Source organism: Manis javanica, chromosome 6 (genome assembly GCF_040802235.1).
Source record: "Manis javanica isolate MJ-LG chromosome 6, MJ_LKY, whole genome shotgun sequence".
NCBI classification, from domain to species: Eukaryota; Metazoa; Chordata; class Mammalia; order Pholidota; family Manidae; genus Manis; species Manis javanica.
The window spans coordinates 47026551-47051587 of record NC_133161.1 but is presented as its reverse complement, the minus strand read 5'-3'; the positions used below and the strand labels follow the sequence as shown (position 1 = coordinate 47051587).

At 42.8% G+C, this 25037-nt stretch overlaps 1 protein-coding gene and 1 pseudogene across 2 annotated transcripts in view; both read right to left on the bottom strand.

Moving 5' to 3' along the window:
• JAZF1 (JAZF zinc finger 1) overlaps positions 1-25037 on the bottom strand; it is a 354562-nt gene that overhangs the window by 275304 nt on the left and 54221 nt on the right. The gene's annotated exons all lie outside the window — the stretch shown is intronic.
• Positions 16721-16816, bottom strand: LOC118966959 (U6 spliceosomal RNA; annotated as a pseudogene).

Sequence of the window (25037 nt, the reverse complement as noted above, 5' to 3'; positions counted from 1 at the left end):
GCTCTCTCGCTTTTTTTTCCTCATTCCTATTGTCTTCCCCGCCACCCCAGCCTCCTTTGTATGGCGATTCAAAGTCAGACAGACTTACACACAGCATCAAACAAAAGTTACTGCCCTCATTGCCACACCAGACTGCCCTCTGAAAAGCTGCTCTGAGCCTTTATACCTCCACTTTCCTCCCTCCACCGAAGTGTTCACTAGCAGCTACCCTCATTCTCCCTACCTCTGCTTCCTCTATGACCAAAAACAAGCCTATTACAGGCGATAGCCAGACACCTACAAGAGATGTCCCTACTGGTCTTGTGCAATTCACTACATGAGTAACTTCCAGTACCCACAGTATTACTCCTCCAACTGTTTCATGAAATATCCCAACGGCTCATTCTCCTTATCAATCCCAGATCCCTGGGACTCTTGATGAGCTGCCAAAGTCACAGCCTCAGTTTACTATGGGGGGGGGGTCCTCGACCCCCCACGGTACCCTTCATATCTCTCAAAAGTATGTTCCCTCTCATTCCCGGATCTCTCAAGTTGCATCAGATATCAGACATTCCGAAAAAGTCATTATCCAAACTCTTGATGGCGCCTCTTCATCTTCTTATCCCCACCCCTCTTCCCATTTCTCCTACTCTTCATTACAGCTCATTCAGGACACCACCATCTTTCTCAACCACACCCTTAACACAGCCAATTGTTTCTTGTGCGCATCACTACAGCGCCCACTGCTGGCCGCCGTGCCCCTTAATATTTCCAACTACTCCTTCCATGCAGAAAGACAACCCCTCTGCCCCCTGGCAGACATACCCCTATGGGAACCAGAATACGCAGATAATCTCACCATCCACCACTGTGTAGGCCCAACTCCACCCCCCCTCCAGTGCACCTCACTGCCTCTCTATCTACACCCCACCTCCGGCTCTAAGACTTTTACACAACCGGGACACTTCTTTTGGTGTAATGGCAGGCTTTTCAACTCACTGCCTCTCAACTCCGATACACCCTGCATTCTCGTCACCCTAATCCCACAGTTAACACTTTACAGCATGGCAGAATTCCTTGAGCTCCAACCTCCCTTGCCCTCGCGCACAAAAAGAGCTGCTTTCCTTCCCATCATGGTCAGTAGCTCTTTGATCACCTCAGCCATTGGGGCAGGGTTTTCGGGAGAAGCCTTGGGTCACTCTCTATAGGCAGTTAGAGATCTCAACGCCAAACTTGAGGGAGCCCTGACATCCACTGCCGATTCTCTAGCCTCTCTCCAAAGACAGGTCACTTCGCTAGCTAAAGTCACCCTTCAAAACCGGCGGGCCCTAGGATCTGCTTACAGCCGAGAAGGGCGGCACCTGCATCTTCCTCTGGGAAGAGTGCTGCTATTTCGGCATTGTAGAAACTAACATTACCAAACTCACCGACCTTGCCTCCAGCCTCCACTCTGCTTCCAATTCCAACCCATTCTCTTCAATACTAACAAACCCCCTCCTCACCTAGCTCTGGCCCATTGCAGGCCCCATAATAATCATTCTTCTCGCCTGTCTCTTCTTACCCTGTATAATAAAGTTCATCAAATCCCAAGTCGGAAAAATCTCTAATCAAGCTTTCAACCAGCTTTTACTCAGGAACTACCAGCTTCTGGCCACAGAAGATCCCTCACCCTCAGGTGACCTCCTCACCACACGCTGAGATGGACCCCTCTCTCCACTGGAAACTGTTCCTGGAAACAATGGCCGCAGACGCCTGGCTCCTGACACCCATATCCTCTTGGCACCATTGGAATCAACAGGTCCGCAACCTATGGTTACAGGGAACCTTCATTGATTTCCAAACCTGAAGAAGTCCACACCTACTCGTCCTTACTGCGGGGAGTCCTATCAACCCTTTCCTCCCAATCCTCAAACCCTCACTTCCTTCTACGCCCCTATTCAGCAAGAAGCAGTCAGAGAGAAAGCAACGTCCACAAACCCATAGAGGAGAAAGGGGGGAATGAAGGGTCCCCACCAGTAAGATGGCAAACTTCCGGCTTCTCTTCGGGGGTCCTCAGTTCCCACCGGCGCCACCTGAAGCCCAATCACCTCTCGCCCCCCTCCCAATCCCAGCACCTAGCCAACAGCCAACAGCCCCGTAGAAGTGACACCTCAATCAATTCATGCCCCTTCCTATATAACCCAGCACCTTTCCCTAATAAAGCAGAACTCTCTGGTGAATTGCTGCTATGTGTCACTCCTTTCCTTTCAGATGGTAACAGATGATTAAGAATAATGATAATGGCAACAGCTAAGACTTAGTGTACATTTACAATATGTCAGGTGCTTGCTAGGCATACCACACAGGAAGGAAAGTCTAAGGGGAACACTATTATTACCACTGCACCCAGAAGATCCATAAAGGAAAATCCACTCACTAGTCATGCCCAAATTCAAATTCCTCTTTGGAAATTGTTCACAAAGACAAAGCTTAATGTTCTTAACTAAATGTCCCCCACCCCCTGGGCTATGGTACGCAGTCCTGAGCTACTCTAACTCACCCTCATGAGCAACAGGATGAAGTGAGGACCAGGACTGAGGGTGGCCGGCACCCCCTTTCTCCTGACTCTGTTACTGCTGACAACTTGCCCAACATGACTTAGAATAACATGGGAATCATTTGCATTAATGGAACTAAAACTTTCCTCTTCTTTTCAAAGAGTATAGAATACTCTGTTAAATACCCAATATCTTGTCCTTTATCTGATAGTCACCCAACACACTCCCAACCCCAAGTCCCAATGCTAAAGGATTTGGTACTTTTTTTTAACTTGTATTCAGACTGACTGACAAAATGCTATGAAATTTTCATTGTCTATTCACAACTTCCAGCAAGACTAAAAAGCATTTTTTACAGCTAATAAATTCCACTTTGGCAAAGTTAACTCTTCTAAGCTTTGGAACCTCACCAAAATGGGGGAGAGGTAGTAGGCAAGATGGAACGCCTTTTTAACATATTTTCAAAAGCTACCCAGTGACGAAACCAGAACTGAGGAACAACAAGGGGGACTTCGCTCTCCTACAAAGAGAGCTGGACTCGTAGGCTCCAAAACCTCGGGGCTCAGAGCTGTGCTTGGCGGGCCTCAGTGTTGGGAACAGCCAAGAGAAGTTTTTGTGCTTGCTAAGAGAGGGGAGGCACATGAAACACCCTGTTCTTTTTTAATCATTCTGGTGATATATATCCAAGTACTTAAAGTCAAATTTTTGAAAGATGTTTGCCTTATTCTGTTAATTAGTCTGAAATCCAATGTTGGAAGGAAAAGAAATGGACAATGTGTTCCAGACTCCCTATTTATTAAAAGGGAGTTAAAGGCAAGTTCTGAAGAGAGGATGAGTGGAGAAACCCATCAGCTTGAGTAAATCAGAGTAATTCTTCTGTCCATAAATCAAGTTCAAAATAAACTGTAAACCAGGATTTATGAAACAACACGAAAGAGCATTTTTATAAACCACAATCCTTACAAGAACTCTAGATTTTAGATTAGCATCTCTGAGCTTGCCTAAAACTTCCATAAAGTAAACCACTATAAATCCACATGAAAAATGTTTTCTTTCTGAAACTATGGATTCTTCAAGTACAACTTACATACACATAACTAACAAGATATAATTCTTATTGAATGAGGAAGTATGGGTAAAATTGTAATATTTCCAGAATATCTCGCCTGGCTTTAGTGCCTTTGCATATCCTCAGGGGTGGAGAGAAGTTCATCTCCATGTCAACGGGTATTACCTGGGCAACTGAGGGTTTATCTGAACCTGAGAAATTAGGGCGAGGTCCTTCCTTGCTTGCTTGCTTCTGCTGGAGCAGCAGAGACAGCCCGGGACTGCAGTTTATAAGCAATAAACAGGTTTTAAACCTTATTTCTCCCTTTGACTGATTGCAGTTTTTAGAGGTATTTTGCCCTGGGATTTCCTCTCTTCAGACTTAACAGGAAGTTTCCAGCTTACGAACAGGAACGGGCACTTTGATAGGCTTGGAAATTAAGGGTCAGCATCCGAATGCTACAGATGACTCCACAAGTTTACTTTAATGTACTATCCTATATTTTTGAGATAGCATGCTGACTTCTATAAGCAGCATGACAGTTTCCTAGGAAAGAGCTCAGTTTAACCCACCACAGAAGTACCTTTATTCTGATCACTCTATAGATATAAATCTAAGAGAGTATTTGAGAATGGAAAATGGGATCAAAAGACCATCACTGATACTCACTGCTTTTAAAATCTTAAGCCAATATTCTGAGAAGTAAAGGTCTGCCTGGAAGAGAAGAATCACCAGAATAGATAGACTAGTTTATAGAAAGTGATTATAGGACCAGCGAGAAGCAGGGCTGGAAGATCTGTGTGGAAGCACCGGGTTCTGTACTGGGCTAAAAACTGGAATGATGAACCAAACCCTAGAGCAGCACTTAACTACTTTTTGGCTAAAGATAAAGCTCTTACTTAACCTAGCACTGAACTAGTGGTAGTAGTTACTTAGAGATCATATAATCTGAGCACCTAAGAAGACAGTAATACTTAGGTGATTAGTATGGAATTTTGCATTTTTAGTATTGCTTTGAAGTATGATGTGCAGTGACTTAATGAAGTAAACCATCAATTCAAACTATAGGTAACAACAGGGACACTGGAAATAGAGGAGTTCCCTTTTCATTCTCACTGCACCACATTAATTTTGCAAACACCACAACTCTAATTTCAAACATAATCTGGTATGTCCTCCACCACAACCCAACATTTTAACTATTGCTATAGCCTACATATTAGTAAGCACATCTTTATCATAGACAGTTAAATGCTATATACCATACACCATTTGTTCACATATATTGTGTTATATATTATGTTTATTCCACTGCAGAGTATCTAACAAGACTATGGTGCACAAGAAAGTTTGAAAAAGGGATCCCAAAAGGCACATATTTAAAGCTTAAGCCCACTCAAAGTGTGTGCCTGGTGTATTTGAGCATCAGTGTTTAACTAATGGGTTGAAATGTCACTTTTTTTTAAAGCCCAAAAGGGCCCCATATTACTAGGGACCTTTTTAGATGTAGAAATTTTTTCTTTAATCGAGTAAACCTTGAATGATAAAACCTTAATTTTCTATATGTTGTCTTATGAACCCCAGATGAATAAATGGCACCTCATCAAATACAACTCAGTAACTGACTGGGGTAGGTAGCGGTGCCACTGCAGGCGGGAAGCAGAGAGCTAATGATCCCACTCCCAGCATGTGCTCCCTTCCACCATCCTGCCTGCCTGCTGCCCTGAGAAGGCATGGGAGGCAGGCAGCTAATGAGACTAAGTATGGGTCAACTGTGAGAATGTAGTGAGAGAGAAGAGATGGACAGTGGAGACGCTGTGTGCCCTGGAGCTGACTGATTGGGTCCAAATCCACCCCAGCTCTAACCAGGTTGCATCCTAACCATGAGCAAGTGTATGTCTCCTGAGGTCTCAACTACAAAAACTGGAGATAACAGTACCTACCTTGTAGGATTGCTGTAAGAATTAAATAATATATTGCAGATAACAGTGCCTAGAATTTGCTACAGCTCAACGAATGTAAACTTGCCCATTATTTTCACTCTTCTCCTTCAGGGTTAATTCCTGTAGGTGATCCGGAGATTACCTTTTATCACCATAACCTCAGCAAACCGTAATATAAATATCCAGGCACAATTTTTAAAAAATATAAAACAATATGCATGGTATACACACCATGATGGACACTCATGACATACTAGTAAAAATGGTTTTAAAAAGATTACAATGTAATATAATATAGTATATATTTAGTACTTTGGAAATGAACCTTTGGAAAAGACATCTTTGGAAAAGACTATATGTGTCCATGTACATGGCTGGAGAAAAGTCTATAAAGACATACACCAATTTGTGAGCATAGTTATCTCTGAGTGGTACAAATGTTATTAATGATTTTAACTTTTTTCTACTTTTGCTTATCTGTTTTTCTAATTTTTCCACAATGAGCATGTATAACTTACTTAAATATCTGGGAGAACAAAATTTTCATACAAACTAAAAAACAAAAGCATGTCATACTGTTGTTGAAATAGTGGAACTAGTGCAATGCTGTGAACACAACGCAGGAAGCACCTGATGACAGAAGATGGCACACGAAAGTCAGATACAGCCAGAGGACTCTCTGGCAGAAAGAAAGGGCGCCTGACTTTGGGCCCTAGCCCAGCTATTTCCCAGCCATGGATGTGGTGAGTCATTCGCTGCAGGGCTTGGTTTATGACGACAGAATCCACTGATCACACTGACCAGATGATTACTCCCTCCTCCTTCAAACACTTTGACGTGGCTTCCAACTCACCCCCCTCTTAGTTTTCCTCCATCTCTGTGGCTCCTTCTCCTCTGTCTCCTTTATTGGTTGCTCCAGTCTCTCAGCTTCTTATTGTTCCAGTGACCAGGATTCACCCCTTGATTCTTCTCTATTCTATCTATTCTCACCCCCTAGGAGGATCGCAAGATCGCATCCGGTCTATGGCTTCAATTCTACCGATAGCCCAACTATTCCTACATATCTATCTTCAGTTTCTGACATCTCTCCTGAATTTCACACTGGAATATCAAAAACTGCATACTGGAGATAATCATTTGGAGATATAAAAGGCCTCTCAAACTTAACACAGCCCCAAATGAGATCATGATCTCCTACCAGCCCTCAACACCTGCTCCTCCCAGTCACCCTCATCAAAGTGAATGATAACCAAATCCTTCTAGTTGCTTAAGTCAAAACTTTGGAGTCATCCTTGACTTCTTTCTCTTCCTCATGCTCTCAAGCCAATGCTGTTGACCCTACCTATAAAAGACCTCCCCCACTTCACACCACTGTCACACCAGCCTGGATTGTTGCAAGAGCTCCCTGATCAGTTTCTGCTTCCAGCCATGCCCCCTTCAGTTTATTCTGAACATGGCAGCAGAGTAATACTATTAAAGTGTCCACCCACCATGTCACTCCTCTGCTCAAGTCCACCAGTAGCTCTCCATCTCTCATAGACAAAATGCCCAAATCCTCGTGCTGGCCCACCTGTGGACACCCCCACCTCATCTCCCACTACCCTCTTTACTCACTCCGACCCCGCTACCTTCCCTGCAGTTCCTCAAACATATTAGGCAGGTTCCCACCTCAGGGTCACTTGTACCAGCTGCTCCCTTGACCTGAAATATTCTTCTCCCAGGCCTTCACCTTCTTACCTCCTTCAGGTCATTACTCAAAGGCCTTCTCCCCAAGGTGATTCCCCAACCACCCTATTAAGCATTGTGACAAAATTCTCTCCCCCCACCCAACACACACTTCCTACCTCCTTTTTTTTCTGTGTTTTACTTTTCTCTATAGCAGTTCCACTACCCACCAACACTTGTATGTCACTCATTTCATTTATTTATGGTCTGTCTCCCCACAGCTAATGTACAAGTTCCACAAAAGCCAGGATTTTTTATTGTTTTATTCCTGACTGAGTCCCAGTACTTAGAAACAGGGCTTAGCACACAGCAGGCACTGAATAAATATCAAATAAATTATTAGAATTAAATGGTACCTCATCTCTCTCAGAGTTACATAAGGAACACATGAAATAAGGAATGTGAAAATAATTACTAAATAATCTGACACTTCAATAAAAACGTGAGTAGTGGTGTTATTGTTATTACAGTACACTGTTATACTGAAGATGTGCCTAAGTTAGTCATGCTTGAACTATAATTCTCTACCTCCTTGTACTTATCTATTTTAGTACAAAGTTTGGTAACAGAATTCTCACAACATAAGGATTCTGGAAAGGATTAAGTTCATAGGTCCACTCACTCAATGTCTAACCCTACAAATGATTATCTTAATCATAAATTTGGATTTTGTCTTCCCCTGGAGAAGAATGGGGGAGAGGGAAGGGGAGATTAAAAGATTAAGTGTGATCACTTAAGGGTGCAGAGACTGCCTGATCTCCTTTATTGTGTGTCAGAAATATCACCTGACTTCAGGAAGCTCAAGGAAGAGGATGCTGTCCTTGACTTTTGCTAGGCCCTAATGATACAGCCATGTCTCACCCGGAGTGGATTTCTGTGTAAACTCTCCATGGACAAAAGCTTGAGTTCCAGTCAATGATCCCTACCTGGAAACCCAAGAGGATACGACATACTCTATTAACTCTAGCATGTTCTTTTATGACACAGTGGGATTACTTTAGGAGGCAGTAAACAGAAATGATACTGAGTTGGAACTCTCTTTTAAATGCAAATGTCTCACAGCCAGTATAAAACTCAGCTTAGAGACAAATTTGCTAACCTACGTTCCATCCTGGCTGGAATGCTTATTTAGAACTTGTTTCTATTTATTCTAGAGAAACCATAGCTCTTCAGAGGACAGTAATAGCACCTTTTACTTGCAAAACTAACACTTAGTTACTACAGCTAAACTGCAAAGCACTGTGAATCCTGGTGAGGAAGGTAATTAATCTAACTGAGCTGAACACATAGGGTTTCAAGTGGATAAACCACACCCTGGGACACCCGAGCCCAGCAACAAGGCCAGCTCCATCTAAGGCGTGGGCACAGGCGACATAAGGCAGGCTTGTTGAGCTCACTTATGCATTTTATAATCATACCCACCAGACCCTTCAGAAAGAAGCAACTAGGAAATTATATCCTATTAGAGATTCTACCAGCAAAATTGTAAAACTGACTGACTCAATCAACTTAGTACGATTTTGCTTGTCAGCAACATAGCAAGCCTGACTTGTTCCTCTCACATCATTATGTTGAGACTGCATTACCCAAGAAGAGTCAGTCAGAAAGAATTCTACAAGTTTCTATTAAAAAGCTTCTATTTTTCATTTTATGGAAGTGACTAATAAGATGAGAATACTGCATCTCATCCTCACCAACCCTGGCTTCCTTTTCTTCATAAAAAACAAAACAAACAAAAAATTATTTTGCATCTGGACTCTCTGCCAGGAGTAACAATGCGTTCCCAGAAAGGATCAGACGGAATGGGAACTGGTTTGAGGACGACACACAGCAGCTCATGATCATTCTGCTGGGACCCACTCCGAGCACATGCAGAGATTTTCAGCAGGTAGCAAGAATAATCTTCACTGTGGAGGGCATCTTACAGTTTACTTTGGTGTATGAGATGCTTTATTACGACAACGAAATTAGAGAAAATAAATGAGTCCATATCAGAAAAGGATTACAAACACAGAAATTCCCTAGTATTGCTGACATGACATTATTTTCTTCCAAAGACCAATGATTTTTTTTCCACTTGCTTTTGATTCCACACTGGGATGGGTATTTTCATCACACACAAGTCAGGAAATCTTAAGTTAATGTTCCAATAGCCACTACTTCCATCACTGAGTCTTGCACCTGGCTAGGTGCGCATCAATGCACCATTACAGCACATCATAGCTTCAATAAATAGAACCCAAGTGTTACAAGACAACACTAGGGTCTTGGGAGAAACAAGATCTGACATGTTAGTGCCTCATTATACATCCAGGCCTTCTGCCAAGCAGAAGGAACAGAGGATCACCTTTTAACATAAACATCATAGGCCTTTCTGAGGATCAAGTCCAGTATATTTATTTCATTCATCACATGGTCATTTTTCCCTCACTGTAAAGGAGATTCAGTGAATAAAAGCTATGTTAGTATGGCACTATGCTTGAGAATTTTAAACAAACAAGTGAGGCAAATTACTTACAGTTTTTATACCAGGCATCCCTCTGAGAACCTCCATATAAATACTCCTTTCAGCTCTGAACGCCATACATACCATTATGAAATACTGTTCTTTATACAAGAAAAAGACACAAAATTCCTGACTTAGGAAATACAGGAATGTGTATACTTCCATCTTTTCCACAGACCCCACAGTCTAGTGAGCTAGCACAAAACTGGGTCTGGAGAAATCTGAGTGCTTACAGGAATGCATTAGCTGTGGACAGGTTTTGAGTTTAGGAAAGTAATTTAAATAACACCCACTTGTTTTATCTCAGGAAAGGGGACTACAAATTTATAATGCAGTAGAAACATCTAACCTTTAAGCAGTTCCAAAGGACTCAAGCTACAAACATCAAATTAATCTGTCACCTAAATTTCCCAGTCTTACAGGTGTACTTTTCAACTTGTCCCTCACATACCAACCAACCCAGAAGCCTCCGATGAGAGTAAATTTCCAGTTCTTATTGAGTGAAGTTTCTTGAGGCACCTCATTGTGTGCAGGGTTCTACAACAAGTCTCTTGAAGCACTTCCGTGTATTTTTAAAACCACATATAAACTATGCAAAGGTTAAACCACAGAGTAGCTGAGCCAACTCACCTGCGAAGAATACAACCAGGAATAGTGTTCATCCTTGTGCCAGATAACCTGGAGCACAGAAAAGTGCTTTGGAGAGCAGAGAATGTTCTTGGTACCTGTAGTCACTGTGCTTCTCATTCCAGACTGATGAAACTTCAAATGGGGGCATGTTTCAAGATAGGCAGCATGAAATGGCTAGGAATACAGAGATCTAATGTTCCAAATAACCTCTCAAGCCAAAAATTACACTGCAGCAGTTGAAGCCAGAGATCTCCATGGCAGACGAGCAGACAAGACATGATACAAGATTAAGTAAAATATAGTCAACTTTAGATAAACAAAGAAAGGAATAATGGACACGATGACCTCACGGGTTGGACCTTATCAGAGCAAATGCCACTCTATAGTGGTTCAAAGAGAATATGCAGAGCTGCCACAGTGCTATACCAACATCTAATTGTCAAGCATTCCAACTCTAGGGCTTTTAATTTTCACTTTGCTCTTGTTCCAAGAGCTTGACTGGTGAAGATACTTGAAATGTCCCAAACCTATGGTTTTGTGATCATGGGATACCATCACCTCTACCCTGCTGGTGACAGAAAAATGTAAAACAAGTACCACTGGGAGAGAACTTTCAGAGAGAAATCCTAGTGGCCTCCAAATTGGCAAAAGTTAGGGAAGGAGAAGTCACTGACATAATAATTGAGGGCAGTTTTATTAGTTTCATTCAATGAAGCAAAACTTGGACCAAAAAACTCATTATTCAAACCAGATGCTGATTTTGAAATGTTCAGTGGTGAACTGTTTCCATTTTATTTTATTAAGATAGACTTTAAATTTTAAAGTTGGTTTGAAAAAGAACTGAACGTAGGAAACCTGTTTTGGAAAGTTCATTGCCAAAAGCATTTTTTCTTTTTTAATCATGTGACAAAAGGAGTGTAATAGTGGGTTTAAGACAAAATCAATTATAGGCAGCAATGAAATTACCCTTTAATGATAATTAGCCCCAAATCTTGATTGCTGCCAGCTTGAATTAGCTGGTCATAAGGCATACAAAGTACTGTGTTCATCCATCTCAGACAAGATGAAGGATGGGTCCCCTCAGGGTGAGCAGTCAGATAAGGTGAGGAGGCAGAGACAGACTAGAATAAACACGTAGAGAAGGCCAACTGCATAGACCTCAGTGCCGAAGAGAAAGCAAAACGTTCATTATAGATGTTCTCTAAGCACAAAGGTTACTTTAACAAAAAAGCCTGCTGATAATCTCCCTCTTAAAAATGATTATTCTCCCTCTTATCAGAATAATAATGAGGAACCACTCTCAACCCCAGAAAAAACACAAGCATCTCTGGTGAGAAATGCAGCTGGGTGGATCCTGGGAGAAGGTGACAGCAAAGCATAGAAAATGGAGCCCAGAAAGGTGACTTTGGCCTTGGAACCTAATCCCAAAGGGAAAGGGGACCAGTCCTCCTGTTCAAGCCTGTTTGGAATTGGCAGCGCCTTGCTGTGCAGGTTCTCAGAGTGAATGGGTGCCCTACAAACAGTGCAGTGTAACTCCTGGAGGCCCACTTCTGTTGCTTTGTGGAGACAGAATCAGAGCATTTTAGACAAGAAAAAAGTGAACACCTTCATTTTACAAAGGAGTAGGCTCAGAACCAAGGAGATAAGAGTGCATTCTCAAGGGACTAACTAATGGCAAAGCTAGCTCTCCAGCGTAGGAGCCCTGACTTGTGACCCACCTGCTCCCTCCCTCCCTCAGATAACAGGAGGCCCAGAAGAGCAGCCACCACAGTCCATCACAAGCAGGAAACCATCAGCTCTTTGCCTCTGCCTTGGATGTGCTCGTGTGGTGACTAGTCAGGAAAGAAAACCTACATTCGTATGGGAGATATAAACCCTGTATAACAAAACCTAGTATGTTCAAGGCTATATTAGGTACCATTTGTCATTTGCCTCCTGTAATGCTCACAAGCCAGGAGTTGTTCACAATCCTATTATACTAAAAAAAAAAATGAGGCTTAGAGAGGTGACATAATTTGCTTATGCTCATACCACCAGTTAAGTAGCAAAATAGGTGCAGACCAATTTTTCTAGCCCCTTGAAGACATTGAACTTTCTGCTACATTATTAGCCCTCAAACTAAAGATAGAGCTCCTCATCCTACTGATAATGAGAGCTACACGAGAAGCTTTGCCTACTAAAAATGTAAGTCATTATGTAAGAAATAAATGGATCCTGAACAGCAGTAAGGAAGCTTCTAAAATTTGCGTGTAAACATGAGCCCTTTCACTTAGCTAAGGAGAGAAGTTTCTTGCAAAATTTCTTTTTCCTTCTAAAAAATCTTTGCTCATGGTACATATACACAATGAAATATTATTCAGCCATAAGAAGAAAACAAATCCTACCATTTGCAACAACATGGATGGAGCTAGAGGGTATTATGCTCAGTGAAATAAGCCAGGTGGAGAAAGACAAATACTAAGTGATTTCACTCATATGTGGAGTATAAAAACAAAGAAAAACTGAAGGAACAAAACAGCAGCAGAATCACAGAACCCAAGAATGGACTAACAGGGACTGGGGAGGATGGGAAGGAAGGGAGAGATAAGAGGGGGGAAAAAGAAAAGGGGTATTACAAATAGCATGTATAATGTGAGGGGGGAGCACGGGGAGGGCTGTGCAACACAGAGAAGACAAGCAGTGATTCTACAACATCTTACTATGCTGATGGACAGTGACTGTAATAGGGTTTGTGGAGGGGACTTGGTGAAGGGGGGACCCTAGTAAACATAATGTTCTTCATGTAATTGTAGATTAATGATAACAAAAAAAAATCTTTGCTCAACAGAACCTGGATATTCTGTTTATGACTCTTCTTTCCTCTTTCAAGAAGAAGCTTAAGTGAACACAAGCAGAAGGGAAGGCAAAGGTAATCTTAACAAGCAGGAGTGACTTTCCACACACGGTCACTCAAGTAAGAGCCCATTGACAAGATGTTGGAGAACTTCATTACTCCAGCTCATGGCCTTCTTGAGGCTGGCTGGCCTCCACCAGTGCTTTCTTCACCTCTTGGCAATCACCTGCCATCTTTACTTTCTGGAAACATGGGCATGCAGCCAGCCTGCATTTTTGACCTCTGACTGAATACAAACACCTGTCATCTTCCAGTCTGAACACAACCCTGAAGACCAGGACTCACTGTAGGGTTGGTGCTACCAGTGTCTTAGCAGTTTGTAGGGAGGCTGGCCTGTTTAAATCTTGAACATTCCAAAGAGGCCTATTCTTAGTCAAGGGAAGACCTATGGGGTTTGAGGCTGCTTTCCTCAATATACAGACTTGACAAATAGAAGCACCAGCCAGGCATACAGGCATGGTGTGCTTTCAACAAAATACAACCAACTTTTTGAAATTTATTTACTGGCAGTTTCAGGTCCTAGGAATACAAAAAAATGATGGGTTCTGCCCTTGAGAAGCTCAGTCTGGGGAGAGAGAGAATACCCTTCAAAAACCTAGTGGCAGCTTTAGGTGATAAGTGTGAGAACACACAGGTGCACCAAACCTATACAGGGAAGGGCAGAGGAGCCAGGGAAGCTTTATGAAAGAAGGGGCATATAAACTGGGTTCATATGGTTAGTGAGAGTTTTCGAGCCAACAAGACTCAGATTCAGGGACATTGCAAGCAGAAGTGACAGCACATTGAAAGGCTCACATTTACAAATGGGCCTGCAGTCCAGGGAGTAAAGAGAAGCAGTGTTTACATGTGCAAGGAGATGGGCACTCAGGAAAGGAAGCATCTCAGGGACTATTATGAAGGGTCTCTATTGGCATCTAGGAGAAAATAAAAGTTCTAAAGCATGTTTATCTTTTTTTTGTTAAGTAATTCCGGCACATATGCCAAATACAGACAGAAGTCTACATCAGTGCTGTACAAAAAATAAAATAAAAAAGTTCTAAAGCATGTTTATTTTTTTTTTTTAAGTAATTCTGGCAGATATGCCAAGTATGGACAGAAGTCTACATCAGTGCTGTACAAAAAAATAAAATAAAATGCAAGCCAAAGAACCAAGCCAAATATGTAATTTTAAATTTTCTAGTAGCCACATTTCAAGAAAAAAATTGATCAAATGAAATTGAATAATAGCACACTAACCCCCCAAGTCCAAACTATTATTATTCAACATGCAATCATTATTTTTAAAATTATTGATAGTTTACATTCTTTTTCCCCCATGTATTAAGTCTGCTAAATCCAGCACACTTACAGCACATCTCAATTTGGATGAGCCACACTTTAAGTACTCAGAAACCAGAGGTGGTCAGTGGTTACCACACTGGACAGCACAGTTCCAGATACACTAAATACAAGACCCACTCAGGAAGCTGAAGCCAAGAGTCCAAACAAGAGATGATAAAGGTCCAGACAGTTTATTTCCAGTCCCTGGACGCACTGAAATGCAATTTTACAAACACATAACTTGTTTTTTGTTTTGAATAGGTAAGATTCATTCACCTGGCTCACAAATTAAAATAACACAGTACAACAAACAGTGCTGCTCCTTCGTTTTTTCTGTCCGCCCCTCTCCCCACCCACCCATGAAAGGTAACCAGCTTCCTCGTTTCTTTTGTTTGCTTACCCTTTCAATGTTTCTTCATGCAGATACAAGTATATATGAATGTACACTCATATTCTATCCCCTTTCTACACTGAAGGTAGCATGCTACAATTGTTCTACACCTTGTTGTTCTTCATTTAATAATGTCTTGGAGATCTTTCCAATCACTGTATAAAGGAGTTTCCATGTTCTCTAAATGCTGCACAATATTCAATTGTATGGATGAATCAGATTGTTTCACTCAATTTCCTACTAATGGATATTTGAATTGTTTACAGTCTTTTGTATTACAATGGTCTAACGAGAAACGTCCTATATGCATCACTTCATACGTACTCAGATGTACTTGCAGGGAAAAATTAACAGAACCATATTGCTGGGTCAAAAAGTAATTGCATTTGTAATCTTGACAGATATTGCCAAACTGGCCTACAGAAGGGTTGTGCTATTTTGTACTCTCACAAGAAGTACAGCAACAATTTTTCCACATCTGGTCAACACTGTATAATTACCACACTTTAGAATTTTTGCCAGTCTGACAAAGTGAAAAGTGCAACTTGAGCCTAATTTAAATTTGCATCTCTCTTATTATGCCTGAATCTGAAGATCTGCTCTTCAGTTTAAAGACAACCTGTATTTCTTCTCCTATGAATAACAGGTTCATATCTTTTGCCTATTTTTCTATTGGTCTGAATGTCATTTTCATATTCATTTGTAGCTCTTTATATAGAGAGAGCAGCTCTTTATCCACTGCAAATGTTTTCTCCCAACTGTCATTTATCTTTTGAAATTGCATATTGTGTTTTTTAACCAGGTAAATTTTTTTATCTGAATTTAGTCTGATTTATCAATCTTTTACTTCCACGGTTTCTGAATTTTGAATCAGAGTTTGAAATGGCTGTCTTAACTTCAAAGTTATAAAGGAGTTTGCCCATATTTCTTCTAGTCCTTTTATGATTTAAAGTAGATATGAATATATACTCATATCTTGAAATCCTTGTTAAAAATATCATTCTTCACTTTTTCCAACTGAGGTAGACCAGGTATTTTATGAATTGCCTTCCTGATTTCTCCCTTTCTTTGTCATAATTCTTCTGAATATCATCAACCATCATTAAAAAATGAGCTGATCAAGATGGAGCTTATTTGAATGATATGAGATACAGAACCAACACTGCCCTTCTTTGGATAGCTACCCCCTTGGCCCAACACAATATATGAAAAATTTCATCACTATCACATTAGAAACACAATTTTTACATACTTTTCTGTTTGTGTAGACAGCAATCTGGGTTTTTATAAACAAGGTAGTTCTAATTCTCTAGTCTAGACACTAAATACAATTTATGCTATTCAGTTATTTATGGGAACTGCCAAATTTTACGAAACTGCATTCATACAGCAATGCCGATACTCCCACATAATCAATATCTTTTCAGCAGATGTGCTACTTAAAGAGATATACAGACACAATATGCTGTTGAGAAATTCACAATTTGGAGGCTGTTAAATTATTTTTCACAATTAATTTGTTTAAAAGGCAAGCTGCACCCCATAGTTGAAGTTTGGTATCTCTAGTCAATGACAGAATTCTGGCGTACCCAAATTCACTTACTCAAGATCACCAGTGTGACAGTCAGAAGATTTACAGAAAAAAAAAGGAGGGAGAAAATAGAAAAAGCAGTTTACAGAATTTCTGGTCTACCTCAGTTGGAAAGTGAAGAATGGTACTTTTTTTTTGAGTGTTCATAAAAATAAGTAAAAATGTGGAATGCTTCATGAATTTGTGTGTCATCCTTGCACAGAGCTATGCTAACCTTCGATCATTCCATTTTAACATTTGCTCCAAAACAAGCACAAAAAATGATACTCTTTGACAAATATTTAACATCTCCAATTATTTCTATTGAAAAGTTTCTATTAAACAAGAATTTTTTAAGGTAGATTTAAGGTAGAAGTGAGAAAGGTATAGAATTCTATTGTAAATACCCTTTTATTCCAATATTAATTTTTATTTCCTTATTAACATCCTTCACCTTTAATTCAATCAATGCATTTTGTACACATTTCCCTGTCATTTGAGGTTGTAAAAATAAGTACAGTTAAGTCTCTAAGAGATTTACACACACACACACCTTTATGTGCATATCCTTTAAAAACAGCAAGTTTCTAAGCAGATGCTCATGTATATCAGATGCAAATTATAAAATTTCACATAGGGGATAATGTACCAGAAAAACAACAGCAACAAAATAATCCTACGTAAGAAATGAAGGAAATGCTGGGGAGGCGGGTCAGGAGAATCCTGGGGATTAATAACTCCCCAGCACGTGAACAACCTGAGCTGCTAAGACCCCCGTGGTATTCCTAAGGGAAACGGAGCTGAAGGGGAAGCCAACTGCCCTGGAACAGAGGCCTCCCTGGCTCCCTGCTGAAGCCCCAGCGGCTGCCCCCCACAGTGAGCTGCAGTCTGCCATCGACTCACAAACTTCATCTCCAGCCCTGAGGCGAGTTTCTTCAATGTCAACGTGCTTTCAACTTTCAAGTGCCTAATGGAGGCAAAGTACCCCCATATCACACCTAAGTATCTAAAACTAAGGATGTCCTCTGTGCTTCCCCTCCAGCTAAGACTTACCTTGCTTTTCCCATCTATGCCAATAATATTATCACTTTGCAATTTACCTGGACTCTTTCATGCCTTATACCTTAGGCATATTCTGATTCTTCTCACACCCTAGGACAGCCACTCACCAAGCCATTCATCATGTCCCCTACCCCACTCTTCTCTTTGGTTCCCAATACCACTCATCTCCTTCAGACCCTCCTTGGACACTGTGTCCACCTCATCATCTCCTAACTGGTCATCTTGTTCCTCACTCTCCCATTTACGAACAATTCTACATATGATTGCCATGTTTTTCCTAAACGGTATTTTCTCAAAAATTGCAATGTTATTTATTCCCTATTACTTACATGACATCCTGAAATCATGTCATTGATTATTTCATCCATTCACCAATTATTGAGTCCCACTTTTTGCCAGGCACTATTCTAGACATTTGGGACACATCAATGGATAAAAACTCCTGTTTCTTTTTGCCTTAACCTGTTTTTTTCCTGCCCTTCATTTTACTAGTCCTCTAGAAAATTATAAGAATTATCTATAAATAAATCTATACCAGAAGTTATATTCTGGTCTAGTTATATATTTAGTGATGCCTAACAAACTCCTATCATGTGCTAGATCCAGTAGTGAGCACAACAGATATAGGTTTCTTTTGTCCACCTCTGGCCTTCTCTCACCTTCTTGCTCCCAATGTCCTCTCCTTTCCTTACCCTCTAAACCCTGCCTGTCCTGAAATGTGCAATCCAGACCCTCCGACTTCCATCCCTGGCACCCAGACCCACAGCGGGGCCATCAGTCCATGTCTGTCTTGTCTTGAAAAGTGTTTTGGTTTTTTGCGTTTTGCTTTGCCTTGTCATGGGTTTAACAAACCCCCTAACTAGAGTAGCGGTCTTTGAGGATGAGACGCTTGCTCTCCTCCTTGCACTCCCTAGCACAATCTATAAACACAGAACATTACAACCCCAAGAAGCCTCGCACACCCGTTCATCAAACCCATCTTGTTGCTTGAGAATGCTGACTCATAGAGAAGTCAGTGTCAAGTGCTTTTAAAAAAAGTGACTATGAATGGCAGACTGACAGGCATCCTTCCTTTTGTCCCTTGAAGTGGAGGAAGATGTCTGAACTGCTAGCTGCATACAGTTCTTTTCCCTGGAGTCCACACACGTTCCCAAGCCATTTGACAATTTGCTGAGAGCTAATGCACAGCTGCAGCCTAACCAGCCTGGAAAAGCCACCTGCATTGGTGGATTTGCCCAGCTTTGCACTGCTGCCCTCTTTCCAATTCTTCCAGCAGATTGCCGGAGACCTTGATGATGCTAAACAAGAAATCTCTAAGCCCATAGATTTCAGATTCCACAATGCTCTCCTCTCAGTGCCCCCATATCTGGGGTTTCCCTTATCCTACCATATCAACGCTTTTCCCTCCACTCTGGCCAGGGAGCCTCTGCTGCTGGGAACCAGAGTTCTCTGCAGGAGGTGGCTGTTAACAGCAGGAGCACTCCAGTAAAGCGGAGATGCAATTAAAAGTATCTACAAGCACAAAAGAAGGACCCTAGGAGAAGTATACTTTAGAACAGGCTGGTAGAGACCATAAGTCATCTACAAAGCTATGAGATGTAGCAATGTGTATAAATGCCAGGGTTTTTAGCCTGAGCTCCATTTCTATTTGCCTTTATCCATGTGACTTCCTCTGCATTACTCACATGAAATTCAAGAGGGGATGTGTGACCATTCTTTCATCCCATTCCTTGTTCCTACTGACATGACATCAGGTGTTCAATAATGTTTCCTGAATCTCCTAAAAGTGAAAGGCCAGTTTATCGTTCGCTTGAGCTAAAACAAAAACTCACTTAACAGAAGCACAGTTGTGCACATGTGGCCAGCATAGATAAGAGCATCTCACATTTATACGTTTCTCTGGGGGACTCAGAAGAACTGATAATACTCAATTGGCCAGATACTATGAAGCCCATGTTCATCGAATTAGACTGGAGGTAACTGCCTTTCAGATGTTGTTTTAGGTAGCTGCTCTATTATTCACAAGGAAATCTGTGCCCCTAATTATAATAATCCTTAGATATCGTGGTCTTTTGGTATAGCTGAATCTCAGAACCTTGGAAGCCATCAACAGTTCTCTCTCAAGCTACCTCTGGACCTAAAGTATAGTTTGGTGACAATATTCACATGGGAAGAAAAATCTTGGTTTTCACGGATCAAAGAATATTCTCCACATTTATGAAAACCTTTGAAATACAGAGACTAACAGTATCCAGCAAGTGGCCTTGTTTATTTCTATTAAGGTAAATAAATTTTTTAAAGCAGAAAAAAATTCTAAGCTCCAATTTTAAATCTTCTTGTATCTGATTTTAGCTTCCTTGGGGAAAGAAACAGATTGATGTCTGAGCCAAAACCAAATGACAGACCAGTTCTTCCACAGGAGATACAGCTGCCAGTCTTGTCTAATGTGCTCCCAATCTGCTGTTCCAGTTCTTCCTCCCCTGCAGGCAGAACATCTTCCACCCCCCCAGGACTGCCCACCATGTCTAGAACATGCTCTGCAGCTCAGCTTATGTGATTATCTGAACCTTGCTTCAGAACTGGGCCACCGTGACCTGGGTCACCCTAATAATAACTGCTGACCCAGACCAGGGGCTGGAGCTCTCTCTCTGGTCTCTCCTGCCTTGAGCTGGGACTGCTTCCAGCAACTAGAGTGACACTGGGCTGGGAGCAGGATTTAAGGGGCCCTCCTGGATCTTAGAGCAGGAGAAGGATTGGGGCCCACTGGGCCTGAGATGTCAGTGCAGCAAACCTTCCATTAGTCCACCAGACCTGAACTAATGTAAAACTAAAGTATCACTGCTTTTAAGGCTCGGGCAACCCTGGAGCGTCACCCTCCAACACTGTCCCTCAGTAACACGGCTCTCCTTCCTCCTTCTCTTTTTAATGAGTCCCTGCAGATATACCTCCATATATGGCAAACTGAGTCAACTCCTAGTTAGTTTGAACCACTGATGTTTGAATTACATTAATTGGAACAATGGGGCTCCTTCATGTAAGGGACACTTTGGCTACAGTGAACACATCATTATTGATATTCTGTCCAAAAATGCCTATCCCTCTTCTCTACCAGAAGAAATCAGTTAAATTTACACTTAAAGATACAGATGTCACTTCCCTAGGAAACTCTTTCCAACTCCCCCAGTCTTCTTACAAGGCTGCCCAGCTTACATCTCCCTCCTTTCTTCTCTCCTCTAGCAACACACTGCTCTTTTCTCAGTTCCTGCCTTCCCTGTTAAGCTCCTTTCTGCCTCTGGGCATTTGCACACTTAGCCTGCTCTCCTGAAAAAATGTTACTGCCCATATTCTAGCCCATGGCCACCCCAAGCACCACAGGCCACACCGTTTACCCATTTACCAGAGAAGCCTTACTACCCTTCAGATCTCAGGTGAGCCAGGAAAGCCAGCCCTGATCTCTACCATTATCCACCCTTACAGCATCACATGCCTTCCCTTCCCTTCCCTGTGCTTATCAGAGCTGTACTGTTAGAACTGAGATATTAGTTGATAAAAGTCTATTTCCTCACTAGACTGTCAGCTCCATAAAAGCAGAGATGGTAACTATTTTTATTTATCATTGTAACCACAGTGACAATTGCCCATCTGTGTACTGGTCATAAATCCTGACCCCTGCTAGCCACCTCAGAGCCACTTTCCGCAATTCATTCATTTAGATAGGTAAATGGACATTTATCCCTGTCGCCTACACCTTGTATGTCCACATCTAGTAACAACGGAGGGTAAAAACAAGGATGTTAAGATCCTGAAGTTGAAAGATCCCTTTTAAGGCCATGAAAAAGTGGCCTTTAAATATACCCAGAAATGTTGAAAGAAGAAACAAAAAGAGGGTTTTATGTATTACTGTTTCTGATCAACTCTGACCTAACCATAAAAGTCATAATCAAAGAACCCCATTGCCTGACCCCTTTTCAGTAGATTTGTTTCAGTTGTTTTGACCACTGGGTAGGACTCAAACTGAGTGAATTGGAGACAGCAATGCTCCGTGTGCAGCTTCTCTGTCAGTGCTTGTTATGGGCTGAACTGTGTCTCCCTCAAAAATCCTATGCTTAAGTGCTAATCCCCAGTACCTCAAAATGGCTGTATTTGGAAACAGGAGTTTTAAAGTGGTGATTAAGGTAAAATGAGGCCCATAGGTGTTGGGAGCCACACAAAGACAACAAGATGGCCACAGTTCATGAGGTTCCTGCTTCACTTCTTGGAGATTAGCTACGAGCCCGCGCGCGCCAACAAGGAAGCCCGCGCGCGCCAAGAGATACTCTTCTCCCCCTCCTTCCCCATTATCATATACCAATCAGAATGTAACTCGCTGTGCCACCCCTGCTATGCAGCCAATCCCCTGCCTACAAGTATCCTATGGCCCACTCTGCCCCTGAACACTGGTGTATATCTACCCCCGTCTTACAATAAAATTTGAAGGCTTGATCAGAATACTGTCTTGCCTTCGCTCTTCTCTCGCCCCCATTTTCTTTCAGGTCGGATCCCCCTCGTCCCCACGAATAACTAAGTCCCGCTGGACGGGACAAGTGGCGCCCAACGTGGGGCCAGAGGCGCGGATCCTTCGCAGGCGGACCCCCGAGTAAGATATCGTCTGGCCAGACCCCTTCTTGATGAAACAATAGGAGACGCCTTTCGCCGCTCACGGAGGTCGTCGTCCCTGGTGAGTACCGGCCGCCTTATAAGAAAATGGGAACTAGATTAAGTAAAGAAGCGGTCTTCATAAGAGACCTAAAAAGTTCGCTTAGGGAGAGAGGAGTTCGAGTTAAAAAGAAAGACTTGGTAAAGTTTTTTATTTTTGTTGATGAAGTCTGTCCGTGGTTTATTGTTAATGGCCCCGAAATTCATCCTAAAAAATGGCAGAAAGTAGGTAGAGATTTAAATGATTATCTTATCAAAAACGGCCCTGACTCTGTTCCTGTTTCAGTATTTTCCTATTGGAGTCTTATCAGAGATATTGTTGAAAATACTGACCCTGATAAACGTCAACTCTTGTCAGTGGCAGAATATTGCCTCCGCCCCCTATCTCGGGCGGCCTCAAAATCGTCTCTTTCGAGTGATCCCCCTGCTCCAAAATCAGCTAAATCCCCTTCCCCTAGCCTGACACCATCTTTGCTCGGTGCCCTCCATGATACCCCTCCCAAATGTTGCATTTATCCGCCTCTCCCTCGAGATTCGGACTTTGTCGATACACAAAAGGTTTTTCCGGTCGTGACTAAGAGCCAAAATAGCGAACCTTTAGATCCGGGAGACGCGGCCGAACTAGAGGACGAGGCGGCCAGGTATCACAACCCAGATTGGCCCCTTGCCGCCCCGTCGCTTAACCCCCCTTCTTACACTCCCCCTATTCGGCCTCCCAATGTTTGCGCCCCGGCCTTTTTGCCCCCGTCGGCCCCTCCGCTACCCCCTCCGGCTCCCGGTCCTGTTAGCCCCCCTACCAGCACTGAAGACCTAATAGCACAGATAGTAGAACAAAGAATAACTTGCCATCTCCAAAAATTGGTTGTCTCCCAACCAGTTCGTCCCTCATTATCTTCGCAAAGGAGCCTCTCTAAGAAACCGCTTACAGCCACAAAACCTAAAAAACTGCTCTTTCCTGTTCTTACCCGGGCCTCCGCCCGCTCTGGCCCCACCTCCACAACACGTAGCCCGGGAGAGGGCGATCTTGAAAGCGATGGTGAAGACGCCCCTGCTGCTCAGGAATTAGAAAGTGAGGGGGAAGAGCAGGCTGAGCCAGAGCCGGCCGAACCTGCCGATGGCCCTAGAGAATTTCACAAAATCCATTTCAAAAGCTTAAAAGAGCTGAACGCAGCCGTTAAAGCTTATGGCCCCAATGCCCCTTTTACCCTTTCTGTTCTTGATTCGCTGTCTCGAGGAGGACATTTACTCCCAGGTGAATGGCTGCGTATAGTCCAGGCGGTGCTTACCCGTGGTCAGTTTCTAACTTGGAAGGCAGATTTTGCTGACCGCTGTCAGACCATCGCTGCTGCCAATGTAAAAGACCCTCATTCCCCAACAGCGTCCTGGACGTTTGATAAGCTTACGGGACAGGGCAGATATATCTCTGAAACCAGGCAGCAGCGCCTTCCCCTTGGTCTTTTATCTCAAGTGAAAGATGCCGCTTTGGGCGCTTGGATATCACTCCCTGCTTCCGGGACTGCTAACACTCCTCTAACTAAGATCACTCAAAGCTCGCAAGAAGACTATAGCGAATTTGTTAGCAGACTGTTAGAGGCCGCCGAAAGGACCCTTGGTTCCGCGGCTGCCAATGATAAGATTGTAAAACAGCTAGCCTATGAAAACGCCAATTCGGCATGTCGAGCCGTCCTCCGCGGTAAGACTCGAGACAAAACTCTTGATGAAATGCTGAGAATGTGTAGAGATGTCGATCCTTTTACATCCAAAGTCCAAGCCCTTTTAGCTGTAGGTGCCGCTGTTCAGACTCCCCCGGCTTCTTATCCTCCTTCCTTCCCCAGGGGCGCACCGCCTATGCGTAACTGCTTTAAATGTGGACAGCCAGGCCATTTCGCTCGCCAATGCCCTACCTCAGCTCCTCCTCCTAGAGTTGGGTCAGTCCCCGGTATTTGCCCTCGCTGCCATAAGGGGCGGCACTGGGCCAAAGAGTGCCGTAACAATCCAACAAATCCTTTTTATAGTACCACAAATCCTTTCACCCCCCCTTTTCAGGGAAACGGGCTGAGGGGCCAGCCCCGGGCCCCCCAGCCAATTCCATTTCAGCCGGCCTCGGGGAACAGCCTAGCTGTAGCACTCCCGCCCTCTATCGGGCCACACCCGGGAGTGCAGGACTTGACCTCTGTGCCTCCTCCTCAACAATATTAACGCCTGAAGAGGGAGTTACAATTATTTCCACAGGAATTTATGGCCCACCTCCCAAAGATACTTATTTTCTAATTTTAGGGCGAGCTTCCACCACAATAAACGGCCTTATTGTCCACCCTTCCTTAGTTGACAATGACTATACTGGAGAAATAAAAATTCTTGCTAGTGCTCCCCAGTGCCCTGTCAGCATTATGAAAGGTTAGCGCCTTGCGCAGGCACTCCCCCTCCCTTTAAGTACATCTCACCCTGCTATTCATAAGAAGCGAGGCTCCTCTACCCCAGGTTCTTCAGACTTATATTGGATCCAAGCTATTACTAAAGAACGCCCCACTCTTAAGCTTAAAATCCAAGGAAAAGTATTTGAAGGAATTTTAGATTCGGGGGCCGACTCTACGGTCATATCTCAGGCTTCATGGCCTTCCAGCTGGCCCTTACACGCTTCCTTGACCCATCTACAAGGAATTGGGCAGTCAAGAAACACCTTACAGAGCTCACAGTTACTAAACTGGGAAGATGAAGAAGGAAATACCGGATTCATT